Below are 20218 nucleotides of genomic sequence, written 5' to 3'. Positions count from 1 at the left end.
GTTCAGGCTCTGGTTAGAATCAAGCCTTTGACTCCTCCTTGGAGTCTCAATTTAGTTCTTTCAGTTCTTCAAGGGGTTCCGTTTGAACCCTTACATTCCGTAGATATTAAGTTATTATCTTGGAAAGTTTTGTTTTTGGTTGCAATTTCTTCTGCTAGAAGAGTTTCAGAGTTATCTGCTCTGCAGTGTTCTCCTCCTTATCTGGTGTTCCATGCAGATAAGGTGGTTTTGCGTACTAAACCTGGTTTTCTTCCGAAAGTTGTTTCTAACAAAAATATTAACCAGGAGATAGTTGTGCCTTCTTTGTGTCCGAATCCAGTTTCAAAGAAGGAACGTTTGTTGCACAATTTGGATGTAGTTCGTGCTCTAAAATTCTATTTAGAGGCTACAAAGGATTTCAGACAAACATCTTCCTTGTTTGTTGTTTATTCTGGTAAAAGGAGAGGTCAAAAAGCAACTTCTACCTCTCTCTCTTTTTGGCTTAAAAGCATCATCCGATTGGCTTATGAGACTGCCGGACGGCAGCCTCCTGAAAGAATCACAGCTCACTCCACTAGGGCTGTGGCTTCCACATGGGCCTTCAAGAACGAGGCTTCTGTTGATCAGATATGTAAGGCAGCGACTTGGTCTTCACTGCAGACTTTTACAAAATTTTACAAATTTGATACTTTTGCTTCTTCGGAGGCTATTTTTGGGAGAAAGGTTTTGCAAGCCATGGTGCCTTCCATCTAGGTGACCTGATTTGCTCCCTCCCATCATCCGTGTCCTAAAGCTTTGGTATTGGTTCCCACAAGTAAGGATGACGCCGTGGACCGGACACACCTATGTTGGAGAAAACAGAATTTATGCTTACCTGATAAATTACTTTCTCCAACGGTGTGTCCGGTCCACGGCCCGCCCTGGTTTTTTAATCAGGTCTGATGAATTATTTTCTCTAACTACAGTCACCACGGTATCATATGATTTCTCCTATGCATATTCCTCCTTTACGTCGGTCGAATGACTGGGGAAGGCGAAGCCTAGGAGGGATCATGTGACCAGCTTTGCTGGGCTCTTTGCCATTTCCTGTTGGGGAAGAGAATATCCCACAAGTAAGGATGACGCCGTGGACCGGACACACCGTTGGAGAAAGTAATTTATCAGGTAAGCATAAATTCTGTTTTCAGGGAGAATTGTCTTGTGCTCAATGAAGTCAGATAACTTTTACATTGGCCCAGTAGTCATAAATAAGTTTTCATGATTCAGATAGTGCCTACAGTTTTAAAAGACTTTCCAGTTTACTTCCATTATCAAATTGTGCATTCTTTATATATGCACACTTTGAGGCACAAGCTACTAAAGGGCACGGTGTATACCGTCTGTGATTGGCTGATCACTCACATGAAACGGGGCTGGCAAATTTAAAGGTAATTTTGAAATGGTTTTTTTTTCAAATCTTTTGCTCTTTTCATTCTATTATCAAATTTTCTTTGTTCTATTCATATATTTTGTTAAAAAGCAAGGACATAAGCTTAGGAGCATGCACGGGTTTGGAGCACTATATGGCAGCATGTTTGCAAGAATGTAATCCATTTGCAAAAGCACTAGATAGCAGCACTATTGGAAACTAAAGAACAGTCTCTTAGTTGCTGGATTTTACTTATTTATTCTGGCTCTCCATTATTGTAGATTGTAAGCTTTTCAAAGTAGACCCCTCCTTTTCCTTTTTTTTGTTATGAATATTCTTTACTATTTCAGTAGTATATTCACAAAGTGTATTATGTGTTAAAACACAATAAATAGAGGGGGAGCTTCCTGGCAGCGGCCATGATGGTTGTATTGCTGATGGCTGACGCTTGGGATATCCTGATAAATATCTTTGAACCTCTAGGTCATCTGTGCGAAATTCATTAATAATTTTAACTTGGCTTTATTATATTTGCCTAAGCAATACTATGTTTTTGTGTGTTTGTTGTACACCTAGCTTCAGTAATCCAGAATCTGTTTGCTTGTGGCCAGTATGGGAAATGGAGTAGGCCTCGTCTTAAAACCCCCCCCCCCCCCTTTATGGTGTCTTATCAATGCCTCTAACGAGCACTGTTTTCTCGCAAATCACTGCATGTAGAAAATGGCAATGAAGATGAGCTTGTTTCCATAGTAGAGGAACATTTTGCAAAACTACATCTTGAATCTTTTTGAGATTCAGTGATGGTGCCATCCCTTCTGTTCCACTTCAAGGAATATCCTTCTTAGCAGAATAGAGTCTAGTGGCAGCCGGTGATTCTGAGACCCACGGCCAGAGTGCGAGTGGCCGAGTTAAGCAAATGGAGCCTTGTACTTTATTTGTTGTACATGGGAAACAATGCTGGCTCCAAGAAGTGGTAGAGCACTTTATAGGCACAGTAAAGATGTAATTGAGACCTCAAATTGATTGAAAAGTTTTGGAGGTACTCGCTTATTACAGACAACTTTGAGACCGGGTACATGTGAGACTTTGATCTTGGTGGAAGGATCACACAAGATCCCGTTCAATAACACTCAAGCTAGCCAGCCAACCTGGATAAGCGAGAGTACCAAAATTCTGTTGCAGAAGCAATTTAACCCTACGTTGGCAAGACTCTCATTGAGAAAAGAAGGTTACAGCGTATACGAATGTTTATCATTCAGTGTTTCTCTTATTATATTTTCTCTTGTAAGATGTATCGAGTCCACGGATTCATCCTTTACTTGTGGGATATTCTCCTTCCCAACAGGAAGTGGCAAAGAGAGCACACAGCAGAGCTGTCCATATAGCTCCCCCTCCAGCTCCACCCCCCAGTCATTCTCTTTGCTGGCTCTAAGCAATCGGAAGTGTAAAGTGAATGTGGTAAAAAAATGTAGTTTTTATTTCCCACAAGCAAGATTTTGTTATTTTAAATGGTACCGGTGTGTACTATTTACTCTCTAGCAGAAAGGAGACGAAGATTTCTGCAGGGAGGAAGATGATTTTAGCATGTTGTAACTAAAATCCACTGCTGTTCCCACAAAGGACTGAGGAGTGCAAGAAAACTTCAGTTGGGGGGAACGGTTTGCAGGTTAGGCTGCAATAAGGTATGTTCAGTCTTTTTTTCTTCTAGACAAGACTGTGATAATGCTAGAGAAGACTGATAATATCCCCATGAGGGAAGGGTAAGCTGTATTCAGAGACTAAGTATGGAATTTCAAGCTTACATAACAGGGCTAGTTTATGCTGGTTGACACTACTTTCAAGGCAAACGGTTTTTATTGAAAATATCGTTTTTTTGAGACACTTTGAAGGTTCCTTTGGGTTTCTTTCAGGGGTTGTTACCCACATGGCTAATATTAAAACACTTTGGAGTGTTTCTTTAGGCCTCACAAGCTCCGTAGTGAGGTGGGAGGGGCCTAATTTCGCGCCTCAGATGCGCAGTTATATTTGACTAGAAGTTCAGGCTGTTTCACATGGAGGGTCCTGCTGCAGTTTGAGGGCCTATAAGAAGCTTTTTCCCCACAAATCTGTTTCCTAAGGGCAGGTAGGGCCACAGCAGAGCTGTGGCAAGGGGCTGAACGTTTTTTAACAGTTTTTTTGGCTTACTGACGATCCGGTTTGGGCATTAAGGGTTTAATCGTTTTTATTGCTAGTGGTGCAATCTTACTAATGCTTTAGGTACATACTGTAAAAATTTCGAAAAGTTTGCTGCATTTTTTCACTGTTTTGCAAAATTATGTGCCTTTTTTATCACTTAAAGGCACAGTAACGTTTTTTTTAAAGTGTGTTTTTACTTGATTAAAGTGATTTCCAAGCCTGCTTGTTTTACTACTAGTCTGTTAAACATGACACCAAGGAAAATCCTTGTTCAATGTGTTTAGAAGCCATGGTGGAACCCCCTCTCAGAATGTGTCCCACTTGTACTGATATGTCTATACACTTTAAAGAACATATTGTTACACTTAAAAATGTGGCCCAAGATGATTCTCAGACAGAAGGTAACGAGGTTAGTCCGTCAACCTCTCCCCAAGTGTCACAACCAGTTACGCCCGCTCAAACGACGCCTAGCACCTCTAGTGCGTCTAACTCTTTTACCTTGCAAGATTTGGCTGCAGTTATGAATAATACCCTCTCAGAGTTCTTATCTAAACTGCCCGTGTTACCTGCAAAGCGTGATAGCTCTGTTTTAAGAACAGATAATGAGCATTCTGACGCTTTAGTAGCCGTATCCGATATACCCTCACAACGCTCTGAAGTTGGGGTGAGGGATGTGCTGTCTGAGGGAGAAATTTCCGATTCAGGAAAGGTTTCTCCTCAGACAGATTCAGATATATTGGCTTTTAAATTTAAACTAGAACACCTCCGCTTATTGCTCAGGGAGGTATTAGTTACTCTGGATGACTGCGACCCTATGGTGGTTCCAGAGAAATTGTGTAAAATGGACAAGTACCTGGAAGTTCCTGTTTACACTGATGTGTTCCCAGTCCCTAAGAGGATTGCAGATATCGTTACTAGGGAGTGGGATAGACCAGGTATTCCCTTCGTTCCCCCTCCTGTTTTTAAGAAAGTGTTCCCCATATCTGACCCCATGCGGGACTCATGGCAGACGGTCCCTAAGGTGGAGTGGGCTATTTCTTCACTTGCTAAATGCGCAACCATACCAATTGAAGACAGTTGTGCTTTCAAGACCCTATGGATAAAAAATTAGAGGGTTTACTTAAGAAAATTTTTGTTCAACAAGGTTTTCTTCTCCATCCTATTGCGTGCATTGTTCCTGTAACTACTGCAGCTGCTTTCTGGTTCGAGGCGCTGGAAGATGCGCTCCAGACGGAGACCTCATATGAGGACATTATGGACAGAATTAAGGCTCTTAAGCTGGCTAATTCTTTTATCACAGATGGCGCTTTCCAACTAGCTAAGTTAGCGGCAAAGAATTCAGGTTTCGCCATTTTAGCACGCAGGGCGCTATGGCTAAAGTCCTGGTTGGCCGATGTGTTGTCAAAATCCAAACTCTTGAACATCCCTTTCAAAGGAAAGACCCTCTTCGGGCCTGAATTGAAAGAGATTATTTCAGAAATCACTGGGGGAAAAGGCCATGCTCCCCCTCAGGACAAGTCCTTCAAGATAAAGAACAAACAAAATAATTTTCGTTCCTTTCGGAATTTCAGGAGCGGTCTCGCTTCATCCTCCCCTGCTGCAAAGCAAGAGGGTAACACTTCCCAACCCAGGTCAGCCTGGAAACCTTACCAGGGCTGGAACAAGGGTAAACAGGCCAAGAAGCTTGCAGCTGCCTCCAAGACAGCATGAAGGGGTAGCCCCAGATCCGGGACCGGATCTAGTAGGGGGCAGACTCTCTCTCTTCGCTCAGGCCTGGGCAAGAGATGTACTCGATCCCTGGGCCTTAGAGATTGTATCCCAGGGATATCTTCTAGAATTCAAGGACTCTCCTCCAAGGGGAAGGTTCCACATTTCTCGTCCGTCTACAGACCAGACAAAGAAAGAGGCGTTCTTACGCTGTGTAGAAGACCTACATACAATTGGAGTGATCCACCCAGTTCCAATTGCGGAACAAGGGCTGGGTTTTTACTCAAACCTGTTTGTGGTTCCCAAGAAAGAAGAAACTTTCAGACCAATCCTGGATCTCAAAATTCTAAACAAATTCCTCAGAGTCCCATCATTCAAGATGGAGACCATTCGGACAATCTTACCAATGATCCAGGAGGGTCAATATATGACCACCGTGGATTTAAAGGATGCGTATCTGCACATTCCTATCCACAAAGATCATCACCAGTTTCTCAGGTTCGCCTTTCTGGACAAGCATTACCAGTTTGTGGCTCTTCCTTTCGGGTTGGCCACTGCTCCCAGAATTTTCACAAAGGTGCTAGGGTCCCTCCTGGCGATTCTAAGACCGCGGGGCATAGCAGTGGTGCCTTATCTAGACGACATCTTAATTCAGGCGTCGACTTTCCAAAGAGCCAAGTCTCACACGGAAATTGTATTGGCCTTTCTGAGGTCTCACGGGTGGAAGGTGAACATCAAAAAGAGTTCTCTCTCCCCCTCACAAGAGTTTCCTTACTAGGAACTCTGATAGACTCGGTAGAAATGAAAATATTTCTGATGGAGGTCAGAAAGTTAAAACACTTAACCACTTGCCGAGCCCTTCATTACATTCCTCAACCATCTGTAGCTCAGTGCATGGAGACAATCGGATTAATGGTAGCGGCAATGGACATAGTCCCTATTGCACGGATACACCTCAGACCACTGCATCTATGCATGCTCAAACAGTGGAATGGGGATTATGCAGATTTGTCTCCTCAAATACAGCTGGACCAGGGGACCAGAGATTCTCTTCTCTGGTGGTTGTCTCAGGATCACCTGTCTCAGGGAATGTGTTTCCACAGACCAGAGTGGATCATCGTAATAACCGATGCCAGTCTTTTGGGCTGGGGTGCAGTCTGGGACTCCCTGAAAGCTCAGGGCTTATGGTCTCGGGAAGAAGCTCTTCTCCCGATAAACATTCTGGAACTGAGGGCGATATTCAACGCGCTTCAGGCATGGCCTCAGCTAGCTGCGGCCAAATTCATCAGATTTCAGTCGGACAACATCACGACTGTAGCGTACGTCAATCATCAAGGAGGAACAAGGAGTTCCCTAGCAATGATGGAAGTAACCAAAATAATCAGGTGGGCGGAGGATCACTCCTGCCATCTCTCAGCAATTCACATCCCAGGAGTAGACAACTGGGAGGCGGATTTTCTAAGTCGTCAGACTTTTCACCCGGGGGAGTGGGAACTCCACCCGGAGGTATTTGCCCAGCTGACTCAACTATGGGGCACTCCAGAATTGGATCTGATGGCATCCCGTCAGAACACCAAACTTCCTCTTTACGGGTCCAGGTCCCAGGATCCCCAGGCGGTGCTGATAGATGCTCTAGCAGCGCCTTGGTCCTTCAATCTGGCCTATGTTTTTCCACCGTTTCCTCTCATCCCTCGTCTGGTTGCCAGAATCAAGCAGGAGAGGGCTTCAGTGATTCTGATAGCGCCTGAGTGGCCACGCAGGACCTGGTATGCAGACCTACTGGACATGTCATTTGTCCCACCATGGACACTACCAATGAGGCAAGACCTTCTAATACAAGGTCCTTTCAAGCATCCAAATCTAATTTCTCTGCGTCTGACTGCTTGGAGATTGAACGCCTAATTCTATCAAAGCGTGGTTTCTCTGAGTCGGTTATTGATACCCTGATTCAGGCTAGAAAGCCTGTCACCAGGAAAATCTACCATAAGATTTGGCGAAAATATCTTTTTTGGTGTGAATCCAAGGGTTACTCATGGAGTAAGATTAGGATTCCCAGGATATTGTCCTTTCTCCAAGAAGGATTGGAGAAAGGATTATCAGCTAGTTCCTTAAAAGGACAGATATCTGCTTTGTCTATTCTTTTACACAAATGTCTGGCAGAGGTACCAGACGTTCAAGCGTTTAGTCAGGCTTTAGCCAGAATCAAGCCTGTTTATAGACCTGTGGCTCCGCCATGGAGTCTGAATTTAGTTCTTTCAGTTCTGCAAAGGGTTCCGTATGAACCTTTACATTCCATAGATATTAAGCTTTTATCTTGGAAAGTTTTGTTTTTGGTAGCTATCTCTTCTGCTCGAAGAGTTTTAGAGCTATCTGCTTTACAGTGTGATTCACCTTACCTGGTTTTCCATGCAGATAAGGTAGTTTTGCCTACCAAACCCGGTTTTCTTCCTAAGGTTGTGTCTAATAAGAATATTAACCAGGAAATTGTTGTTCCTTCTCTGTGTCCTAATTCTTCTTCGAAGAAGGAACGTCTGTTACACAATCTTGATGTGGTTCGTGCTTTAAAGTTATTTTTACAAGCAACTAAGGATTTCAGACAAACACCTTCATTGTTTGTTACCTATTCTGGTAAGAGGAGAGGTCAGAAGGCGACTGCTACCTCTCTTTTCTTTTGGCTGAAAAGCATCATCCGTTTGGCCTATGAGACTGCTGGCCAGCAGCCTCCTGAAACAATTACTGCTCATTCTACCAGAGCAGTGGCTTCCACATGGGCTTTTAAAAATGAGGCTTCTGTTGAACAGATTTGTAAGGCAGCGACTTGGTCTTCACTGCATACTTTTTCCAAATTTTACAAATTCGATACTTTTGCTTCTTCGGAGGCTATTTTTGGGAGAAAGGTTTTACAAGCAGTGGTGCCTTCCGTTTAAGGTACCTGTCTTGTTCCCTCCCTTCATCCGTTTCCTAAAGCTTTGGTATTGGTATCTCACAAGTAAAGGATGAATCCGTGGACTCGATACATCTTACAAGAGAAAACAGAATTTATGCTTACCTGATAAATTACTTTCTCTTGTGATGTATCGAGTCCACGGCCCACCCTGGCTATTAAGTCAGGTAGCTTTTTTTTTTTAAACTACAGTCACCACTGCACCCTATGGTTTTTCCTTTTTCTTCCTAACCTTCGGTCGAATGACTGGGGGGTGGAGCTGGAGGGGGAGCTATATGGACAGCTCTGCTGTGTGCTCTCTTTGCCACTTCCTGTTGGCAAGGAGAATATCCCACAAGTAAAGGATGAATCCGTGGACTCGATACATCACAAGAGAAAGTCATTTGTCAGGTAAGCATAAATTCTGTTTTTTATTCCTAAATTCTTTATATTAGTTAAAGTTATAAACACATTGAATTATATTTATAAAAACCAGATTATGAAAGAGATGATACACACTTATGCTGTTACAATATTCTTTACCAAGCAAACCAAATGTACCTTTAAAACTAACCTTACAGTGAATCTCCCAAATCAGAGTCGCATTAAAATAACATAATATGGACTGCTAACTTTCCGACAAGTATAATTAAAAAAAAATCAGAAATTTATATATATATATATATATATATATATATATATATATATATATATATATATATATATATATATATATATATATATATATTATGAATGCAAACAGCCAATTTATCTGAGCGGAAATAACCTTTTATTTAACTGCAATAAGGCAAAACTACACAGGACTATGAACATGAGCTTAAAATACAAATGGTGCCCGTTTAAAATTACTAACTGCAATCTAGTTGTAGTTACCAAATACCTTTGATTAAAATATATATTTATCAATCGCGTATACTTTACCCAAAAGACCAAATTAATGTTTCAGTTTTCTCCGATAACTCATAAATTAAAAGAGGTAATTTTTGCAAGTTGGATGAAAGTTAAGCCCAGATTTGCTTTATAGAGACTGGATTCCAAGGCAATAGTTTGTCAGTCAAAATTCAGCAGCAAAGACCTTTCTTTTTTTTTTTTCTTCTCTTGCATGAGGCTATATCACGTGATATAACCCCACCCTTTTTAATCTAATCATTGGTGAAATTGGAAAGGTTCCACGGAAGCTTGTCTGTGTTAGGCCCCTTGAGCTGAACATCCCTTGGTTATTTGGGAGACGCCTCCCTGAGTAACCAAATGCCTTTTGGTTGTAATACCATTTCTGAACCATAGGTGGCAGCAGATAACCAGAAATGCAGTTTTACCATCAATGCTGCTACAGTTTAATTATCTAACCTTTAAAATGTTTAATTTATTTACTATAATTTCCAGTATTAATAAATCATATGCTATATATACCTGGGACCATATAGTGCCTTTTTCTCTGACTATTTTAATATGAAATAATATAAATAGGGGGCGCCCTTGTTGAGCTGTGTATAATATACGCAAAGTGTATGATGCTAAGTGAGAAATGCCGAGGATAGAGACACTCAAACTGATGGAGCTAATACCATCTGAAGTAAAAATTTATAATATATATATATATATATATATATATATATATATATATATATATATATATATATATAATAGATTGAGGAGTGCTATATAACAAAATCTTGGACAAATAACGTAGATGAGAAATAAACAAGAGTATTGTCTATGGAATAATTGTTAGTAGTTCTTAGTGTCTAAGGAGACTCAAGTCTCATCAAGAGGTGGTGATGTTCACAGTGGGTAGAAGGTGATAAGGTCAAGGCAGCTATCTGTAGAGGATCAAGAGAACAATCCAGAATCCGTAATCTGCAAACAACATAAAGACACAGAAGCGCCACATGGCCCAATATTGTTGGATGCAAATGAAGGTGTAGGGTTAGGTAAATACTCACATTTGATATAGCACCCCTAATGGTGCCGAAGGAGCAGTCTGGGGTCAATAGCAGTCACCCAGAAGACTGTCCTCTGGTGGATGTTCAATACTCTGCAGAGGGTGATACAGAACACAAGAAAGTGCCTATATGGCCTAGTATTGTCTATATAGGCAGATGATGTATTGTAAGAGTATGTATTGCACTCACATTTAGTAGAGCACCTGCCTTGGTGCAGTCAGAGCGAGCTGGGATCAATACAGTCACCCAGCAATCTGGAGCTCCCAATGATCCAAAGATAGAGGTGTAGGTCAAAGGGCAAACAATAATAGTAGTAGTCCGGCAGCAAGTGGTAAATATATAAAAAAACGTACTTTATTAAAATATTAAATATATATAGTTGCTAATATATTTTAATATACCACTAGATTATCAATCTCGCAGAACATCTTGCCATGTTTAACTGGTTTGTTGTTAGTTTTCTGCATGCCATTTCTTTTCTAAGTTGGCGGGTATTCAACAAAACTGTCACGCACATAATTTGAGTCAGTAATGATCACAAATTCATGAATATCATGTTCAATAGCTATTTCAATGGTTTTTAGAACAGCAGTGAGTTCTGCAACTTGACTGGATCTTGGTCCAACGTTGAAACCTACAGAAATATCTGGGAATCCATTTGCCCAGGTTATACCAATGCCAGCGACCAATCTGTGCTCATTTTAAATAGTGGCATGGTAAGAACAACCATCAACATATACCCAAAGTAATGTTTGACAATGGTCCTCATTGTATTTTCTTTCATGTAATTAGCAAGAGTCCATGAGCTAGTGACGTATGGGATATACATTCCTACCAGGAGGGGCAAGGTTTCCCAAACCTCAAAATGCCTATAAATACACCCCTCACCACACTCACAAATCAGTTTTACAAACTTTGCCTCCTATGGAGGTGGTGAAGTAAGTTTGTGCTAGATTCTACGTTGATATGTGCTCCGCAGCAGGTTGGAGCCCGGTTTTCCTCTCAGCGTGCAGTGAATGTCAGAGGGATGTGAAGAGAGTATTGCCTATTTGAATTCAATGATCTTCTTCTACGGGGTCTATTTCATAGGTTCTCTGTTATCGGTCGTAGAGATTCATCTCTTACCTCCCTTTTCAGATCGACGATATACTCTTATATATACCATTACCTCTACTGATTCTCGTTTCAGTACTGGTTTGGCTTTCTACTACTTGTAGACGAGTGTCCTGGGGTAAGTAAGTCTTATTTTCTGTGACACTCTAAGCTATGGTTGGGCACTTTATATAAAGTTCTAAATATATGTGTTCAAACATTTATTTGCCTTGACTCAGGATGTTCAACGTTCCTTATTTTAGACAGTTGGTTTCATATTTGGGATAATGCATATGAATTAATAAAAAAAATTCTTACCTTAAAATTTGACTTTTTCCCTGTGGGCTATTAGGCTCGCGGGGGCTGAAAATGCTTCATTTTATTGCGTCATTCTTGGCGCGGACTTTTTTGGCGCAAATTTTTTTTTCTGTTTCCAGCGTCATACGTGTCGCCGGAAGTTGCGTCATTTTTTTTACTTTTTTTGCGCCAAAAGTGTCGGCGTTCCGGATGTGGCGTCAAATAATGTGGGCGTCTTTTTTGGCGCTAAAAAATATGGGCGTCACTATTGTCTCCACATTATTTAAGTCTCATTATTTATTGCTTCTGGTTGCTAGAAGCTTGTTCACTGGCATTTTTTTCCCATTCCTGAAACCGTCATTTAAGGAATTTGATCAATTTTGCTTTATATGTTGTTTTTTCTATTACATATTGCAAGATGTCTCCGATTGTCCCTGAGTCAGAAGCCACTTCTGGAAAAATGCTTAACTGAGTTTCAGTTATACCAAAGCTAAGTTCATTTATTTTTAATGTTATAAATGTTTATCTTTAGCTATGGTTTGTAATAAGTTATTATGATATACTTTTACATGCAGATTCCATTAGTATTTATGCTTTATACATTTCCATTCTTAAGTACAAGAAATGTTTAGAAGATTTATAAGAAATATTTTTTCTGATTAAGGCTTTGTCTGACTTCGTGCCTTCTAATACAATTTTTAGGTCTTTTTCACTTCTTTTTTAATTATTGAAGTTTCAAATGACCAACAACATACTCATTTATCCTTCTCTGATGATGTTTTTTTCTCTTTCAGAAATTCTCTTCATCAGATATTGACACTAACAAATCTACTTTTTTATATATTTTTTTTATTATTAAAGTACATTTGTTCTTTGTTGAAGAGGTGTTGATTATTTTGGATATTAAGGTAACTAGTTCTTTAAGACTAGCTGACACTATTTCTGCCTTTTTATTCTTCTGTGATTTCAGAGGTTTTCTTTCCAATTCCCCATACTAGGGAATGGAATAGGCTGAGAATTTTCTTTTATTTTTTAACTATATTCTTTGTCAGCAGTTAAATTCAATTTGGAGGGTTCTCCAATTTATTGGAGCTATCTCTACTCCTACTAATTATGCTATTGTTTTTATAGCAAAATAGTATTTATTTTCCTTTATATAGTTGTATCTTATTTATGGAAAATTATTTAGTTTCAGGTACTTTTCTTGGTCCTGTGATATTGCAATTGCTTCTTTTTTTCTGTTTACTTTAAGATCAAGTATCAGATTATGATTTATTTTAGCATTGTTAAAGGGACTACATTTACTAGACTAGGTGCTGTTGCATTTGTCTTGTTGTTTTGCATTTTGCAAGTCCTCTGTTTTGACTGGTCCTTTAAACTGGACTATCATGCTAATGATTTCATTTGTGTCTTCATTTTATTGAATATATTTGCAAATGAGGGTTAATCTATGTCTTTAGCTATTTTAGCTAGAAGAATTTTGTGATTTTTTAAAAAAAAAAGAAAATCCATATTTCTTTTGTTCTAAGATAATCAATTATAATTGGATTCAATTCTTAACTGTTACTATGGGCTTCAAGATTGAGTTCTAAGACTAAACTTTAAGCTTATACTAGTTTGGTTGTTCTTATTAAGGAACAAATTCCTGAGTTCTTTCCCAAGTAACATGTTTATAATTGGGGTTCGAAATTAGCTCCCTAATATTGCGATGTACGTGCCGTATTCCAGCTTGGCTGGTAAGGGGCAGGTTAAGACTAATTTGAAATTTATTTGGTTCTATTTTGTCCAAATTTCTTTGATTTTATTCCAGTAAGGCTAACACTTTCTTTCAGTGTGTTTCTGTCCTATATATTTTGGATACTGTTGAAGCATGGCTGGGTACCCATGGGGTTCAAGCGCTGCTCAGACCTGGAATCTTCTGGGGTATTTCTTCCAGTTCCTTTTCTAGGAACTGGGTTTTGGAGTTTTATTCAAACTATTCTGCCTTTTTTATGGTCATTGATAGCATTATTTGTTTTCATTAGATACAATAAATGCATATTCTTCATTTTTCTGTTTTCATTCAGATTATTTCCTGAGGATGCGGAATCTCATATGTTTCACTTGCTCTTCAGGACATAGAGGATCTTTTTTCAAAAGCTCTTGATTCCTCACGCAAGGGTCACCTTTTTTTAGGTTTCCAGATGGTTTATGTCACTATCTTTGTCTCTATCAGACAAGGGACAATTTGTATTGGGTTCCGTCTGTCGGTACCTTTAGTCTCTATTATTTCCTTCAGTTGCTATATATGCATAGAAGTTTTAACAGCATTGGATTAAATTCCCTTTGCTCATTTTCAATGGAAAGATCCTTTCCAGCTTTTTATGAGTGTTGTTTCTTCAAGAACATGGTTGGAGGATCAATTAACCAAAAAGTTTGTCGATTCCTCAGACAAGAGTAACCTTTTTTAGATTTCCGGATAGATTCAGTGTCCATGACTCTGTCTCTGTTGGACAAGAGACGTCTGAAATTGGTTTCAGCTTATCGAAACCTTCAGTCTCAATCATTCCCTTCGGTAGCCTTATGCATGGAAATTCTAGGTTCTTATGACTGCTGCATTGGACGTGTTCCCCTTTGCTCATTTTCACATGCGACCTCTTCAGCTCTGTATGCTGAACTAGTGGTGCTGGGATTATACAAAGATATCTCATTTAATATCTTTAAAATCGATTGTTCGACACCCTCTGACGTGGTACAGACCACCATCGTTTAGTTCAGGGGGCTTCTTTTTTTCTTCCAACCTGGACTGTGATCTTAACAGATGCATGTCTGACAGGTTGGGGAGCTGTATGGGGGTTTCTGACAGCACAAGGGGTTTGGGAAATCTCAGGAGGTGAGATTACCAATCAATATTTTGGAACTCCGTGCAATTTTCAGAGCTCTTCAGTCATGGCCTCTTCTAAAGAGAGAATCGTTCATTTGTTTTCAGACAGACAATGTCACAACTGTGGCATATATTAATCATCAAGGAGGGACTCACAGTCCTCTGGCTATGAAAGAAGTATCTCGAATACTGGTATGGGCGGAATCCAGCTCCTGTCTAATCTCTGCGGTTCATATCCCAGGTATAGACAATTGGGAAGCGGATTATCTCAGTCGCCAAACGTTACATCCAGGCGAGTGGTCTCTTCACCCAGAGGTGTTTCTTCAGATTGTTCAAATGTGGGGACTTCCAGAAATAGATCTGATGGCTTCTCATCTAAACAAGAAATTTCCCAGGTATCTGTCCAGATCCAGGGATCCTCAGGCGGAAGCAGTGGATTCATTGTCACTTCCTTGGAAGTATCATCCTGCCTATATCTTTCCGCCTCTAGTTCTTCTTCCAAGAGTAATCTCCAAGATTCTGAAGGAATGCTCGTTTTTTCTGCTGGTGGCTCCAGCATGGCCTCACAGGTTTTGGTATGCGGATCTTGTCCGCATGGCTTCTTGCCAACCGTGGACTCTTCCGTTAAGACCAGACCTTCTGTCACAAGGTCCTTTTTTACCATCAGGATCTCAAATCCTTAAATTTAAAGGTATGGAGATTGAACGCTTGATTCTTAGTCAAATAGGTTTCTCTGACTCTGTGATTAATACTATGTTACAGGCTCGTAGATCTGTATCTAGGAAGATATATTATCGAGTCTGGAAGACTTACATTTCTTGGTGTCTTTCTAATCATTTTTCCTGGCATTCTTTTAGAATTCCGAGAATTTTACAGTTTCTTCAGGATGGTTTGGATAAAGGTTTGTCTGCAAGTTCCTTGAAAGGACAAATCTCTGCTCTTTCTGTTCTTTTTCACAGAAGGATTGCTATTCTTCCTGATATTCATTGTTTTGTACAAGCTTTGGTTCGTATAAAACCTGTTATTAAGTCAATTTCTCCTCTTTGGAGTTTGAATTTGGTTCTGGGGGCTCATCAAGCTCCTCCGTTTGAACCTATGCATTCATTGGACATTAAATTACTTTCTTGGAAAGTTTTGTTCCTTTTGGCCATCTCTTCTGCCAGAAGAGTTTCTGAATTATCTGCTCTTTCTTGTGAGTCTCCTTTTCTGATTTTTCATCAGGATAAGGCGGTGTTGCGAACTTCTTTTGAATTTTTACCTAAAGTTGTGAATTCCAACAACATTAGTAGAGAAATTGTGGTTCCTTCATTATGTCCTAATCCTAAGAATTCTAAGGAGAGATCATTGCATTCTTTGGATGTAGTTAGAGCTTTGAAATATTATGTTGAAGCTACTAAGAATTTCCGAAAGACTTCTAGTCTATTTGTTATCTTTTCCGGTTCTAGGAAAGGTCAGAAGGCCTCTGCCATTTCTTTGGCGTCTTGGTTGAAATCTTTAATTCATCATGCTTATGTCGAGTCGGGTAAATCTCCGCCTCAAAGGATTACAGCTGTTTCTACTAGGTCAGTTTCTACTTCCTGGGCGTTGAATGAAGCTTCGATTGATCAGATTTGCAAAGCAGCAACTTGGTCTTCTTAGCATACTTTTTCTAAATTCTACCATTTTGATGTGTATTCTTCTTCTGAAGCAGTTTTTGGTAGAAAAATACTTCAGGCAGCTGTTTCAGTTTGATTCTTCTGCTTATAATTTTAGTTTTCTTCATTATAAGATTTAAACTTTATTTTGGGTGTGGATTATTTTTCAGCGGAATTGGCTGTCTTTATTTTATCCCTCCCTCTCTAGTGACTCTTGCGTGGAAGATCCACATCTTGGGTAGTCATTATCCCATACGTCACTAGCTCATGGACTCTTGCTAATTACATGAAAGAAAACATAATTTATGTAAGAACTTACCTGATAAATTCATTTCTTTCATATTAGCAAGAGTCCATGAGGCCCACCCTTTTTTGTGGTGGTTATGATTTTTTTGTATAAAGCACAATTATTCCAATTCCTTGTTTTTTATGCTTTCGCACTTTTTTCTTATCACCCCACTTCTTGGCTATTCATTAAACTGATTTGTGGGTGTGGTGAGGGGTGTATTTATAGGCATTTTGAGGTTTGCGAAACTTTGCCCCTCCTGGTAGGAATGTATATCCCATACGTCACTAGCTCATGGACTCTTGCTAATATGAAAGAAATGAATTTATCAGGTAAATTCTTACATAAATTATGTTTTTTTTCTTCTCATTTTAAAAAGCTTTATTAGGTTACCATGAAAAACAGTACATAAAAAAACATTTGTACTAAAATGCCAAAACAGTAGATGTTACAAAGTAATCATTCTAAAATGTTCCATATACTCTCACAACGTGAGGAAGCTAAAACCTAAGGAGTTGTTGTCCAGTCATTTAAGGGTAATATATTCGTGGTTTCCAATATAATGTCCAATATTTCTTATCCAACTGCCCACATTGCATAATTCTGATTTTTAGTAATTTCTCCCAAGTTGTTTTTCATGTAGTAATTTGAGATCTCTTGTACACATTCTATAACATTTTAATAGTTGTAATCAACATATCATAGGTGTATTAACGCACACCATAAACTTAAATTTTGACATGCATCAAACCGTCAATGCATGACAATGATGTTCAATAAAGGAAAGAAGAAGGAGAGATAAATAAGAAATGTAGAAGATTAGCAAAGCGTATCCATAAAAGAACAGAAAAGGGGTAGCCGTCATAAGTAAGAGGGATGGGTGGGGGAAAAAAAATAATGGGGGGGTCAGACTGAACAGTCACTGTGTTAAACATAAGATGTTGCAAGGCACAAAGTATCACCTAATCGGGGGCCTCCAAAGTTCTAGCATATATTAATGAATTTCTATTTTATCATCTCAAGTAACAAAATCTTTCCAGCGTCAGATACCTATCTACCTAGGTTTCCCATTCTGAGACCTGTGGGACTCTGTCAGATTTCCAGTTCTTGGGGATGAGAGATTTGGCACCGTTGAGCATTATGTATAGAAGGTGTTTTTTGGGTTTATCTACCAATTTAGGAAGACCATGAAAAAGCAGATGGTCAGAACTCCTGTTTAGTGTAATATTTAATTTAGAATCTATCTCATCTAGTACTGACTGCCAGTATGGTTTTATTAGCTCGCAGGTCCACCGAATGTGGAGGATCATGCCAGCCTCACCACAACCTCTCAAGCACTTTTTGTCTGATTTCTTGTATATTTTTTTAATCCTGACAGGTGTGAGGTGCCAGCGAGATAAGTACTTATAGTTAGATTATAGTATCCTGGCTGATATAGATTATGAAATATTTTTGCCCTTCTTTATCCGTAGGAGCCTGATCTAGTTCACAATTCCACTGCCTTATGAATGTGGGTATGGAAGTCTCCTTGTGTGACGTCAGTAGTCTATACATAATAGAAATTAAGTGTTTTGGAGAGTGGGGTAATAAGCAAAGTGTTTCCAACAGTGTTGGTTGTCTGGTTATGTTTTCTGTCCTTTTATGCGTAATTAAATAGTGTTGCAATTGCCTATGGAAATACCAGGAGATGCCCAGACCAGAACGTTCCAGCTCCTCTAATTCTCTACGTTTCCTGTCTGTCAATAGCCTATAGAATATAGTTTGATCTATTTGTGCTTTATTCACGGTCACATATTGTTTGTTTGTAAACGGGATATCTGAATTTTGGACAAATGGCGTTAAGGGTGAGGGGTTGGTGGAGATGTGCGGTTGTTTTATAAGTGTTTTGTCCCATTGTAAAAAGAATTCCCGTAGAATTGGGTAGGAGCTGATTATATTAGGTCTACCTTTGTTGGAGATCCATCCCAGGGACCTCAGATTCTGTGCTCCCAAAATTGTAATGCCTATTTGGACCCATGTTTTGTCCCTCGAGTTGGCACTCCACTCCACTTGATGTTGGAGGTTAATGGCATTCTTGTAAAGTAAAAGGTTAGTGATACCTAAACCACCGTTTTCTTTAGATAAAGAGTATATTTAGAGATACGTGGTTTTGTACCCCCCCCAGATATATTATTCTATTTTTCCCTGTAATTTTAGTAAGTATTGGGCTGGAAATGGGATCGGGAAGGTTTGCAGATAATACAGAATGTGGGGGAGGATGTTCATTTTTTTTTTTTGAAAATAATTTTTTTATTGAAGTTAAGCATAAATCATCACAACAAGAACTCGCCCTAAGGCCAAAGTTACAACAAAGAGAATAATACATTGTCTATACAGAGATATTATTGCGAAAGTATTATACACATACATTTCAAATCTGAATATGAAGATAGACAATATCTTAGGCGAGAGAAAATAGAACTTCATTTTATAATATCAGCGTATGAACTCCACATTCTAATAATATTTTACCTAGGACCAAACCATCAGCCTGTGGAGGTTTAGCATGAGTATCAGCCACTCTTGGGCTGAGATATATAGGGGGTAGGGGGATATTCAGCGGGTAAGCACCGCTATATGCATAGGGAACAGGGGTGGGGGGGGCGGAGCCATATATAAAAGTAAGTAGCATAGGGTACCTGATTTGGACATTGAGGTGCCCAATCATAGAAATCGTATATTATTGAAGCTTATGGAAGTAAGTGGGGGAATCAACAAAATCTCCTGCAGTTACATATAGACTGAGGAATAGATGGGTTGCAGAGGGGTTGATCTAAGTTGCAGAATTTATGCGACTATATGAAATAGAGCAGATGTAATATTGTTTAGACTAGTAGTTGTTGTCTTGGGTATAATTATCTAGTTATTGGTATATGCCAAGATTTATGCGGTATCGTGCAGTAAAACATAAACAGTACTGGGCATACCGTCTGTAGGAGAATAAAATTAGAGCTCTACTAATACTGTGCATATGTAGCAGTTTAGACCTACGAATATTAAGTATGCAAACCCCAATAAAAGAGCTACAGTAGGCTAATATAAAGAAAAATAATAGTTATCATCAATACATGTCCTTCAGAAGGATCGAGTAATAGCATTCTGCGAATATATGCTTACATACACTGATAGTATCAGACTTAATCTCCTATACCTAAGAATAAGGTTTTGCAATATGAGATATAATAAATACAATCAGCAGACAAGGGATACTGCAACAGGAGGGTAAGAAATGAGAATTGATCTCGTGTAAAGATTGGTTACAAGGAAAAAAAGGTATAACTTAGTAAAAACATGTCATTAGTAGGCTATATTAGTGAAAGTTAAAACTTCTGCTGTAAGTATCTTTCTATAATAACATTATGAACACATGATACTAAAACATGCACAGCTACCTTAGAGATAGCCTGGTATCTAAAACAGCTATATTAAGAAGCTATTCAGCTAATGTTATCCAAATAGAACAGTAAACAGAGGCAGGTGTAGTAGGGAAAGAAAACTAACTAACATAAAACAAATAGGCAAAAGCATTACAAGAGAGCTGCAGAACAATTACCCGCCAGTGTGTACATATTTGATGGCATCAAACTTAAGAGTTATCATCAGCATATGCCCTTCAGAAATAACAAGTGAATGCAGTCTGAAAATATATGCGTATATGCTCAGATAGTAGTAGAGTTAACACTATCCAACCTCAGCTCTAAAGATACTAAGCACATATCCGGGATGACTGAAACAGAGTTTATACTGAATGCGTTGGTGGTATAGGTTCATCCCAGGGAATGGGTGAATAACAGGTCTTGTGAACCCTAGTAATTTGTGGTATATGGGGTGCGTCTGAAATATACACTTAT

General features: G+C 39.3%; 1 protein-coding gene across 2 annotated transcripts in view; it reads left to right on the top strand.

Moving 5' to 3' along the window:
• RAP1GDS1 (Rap1 GTPase-GDP dissociation stimulator 1) overlaps positions 1–20218 on the top strand; it is a 488321-nt gene that overhangs the window by 134109 nt on the left and 333994 nt on the right. The gene's annotated exons all lie outside the window — the stretch shown is intronic.

The sequence above is a fragment of the Bombina bombina genome, chromosome 2, assembly GCF_027579735.1.
Source record: "Bombina bombina isolate aBomBom1 chromosome 2, aBomBom1.pri, whole genome shotgun sequence".
Classification (NCBI taxonomy): Eukaryota; Metazoa; Chordata; class Amphibia; order Anura; family Bombinatoridae; genus Bombina; species Bombina bombina.
This window is presented reverse-complemented; position numbering and strand designations above follow the sequence as displayed.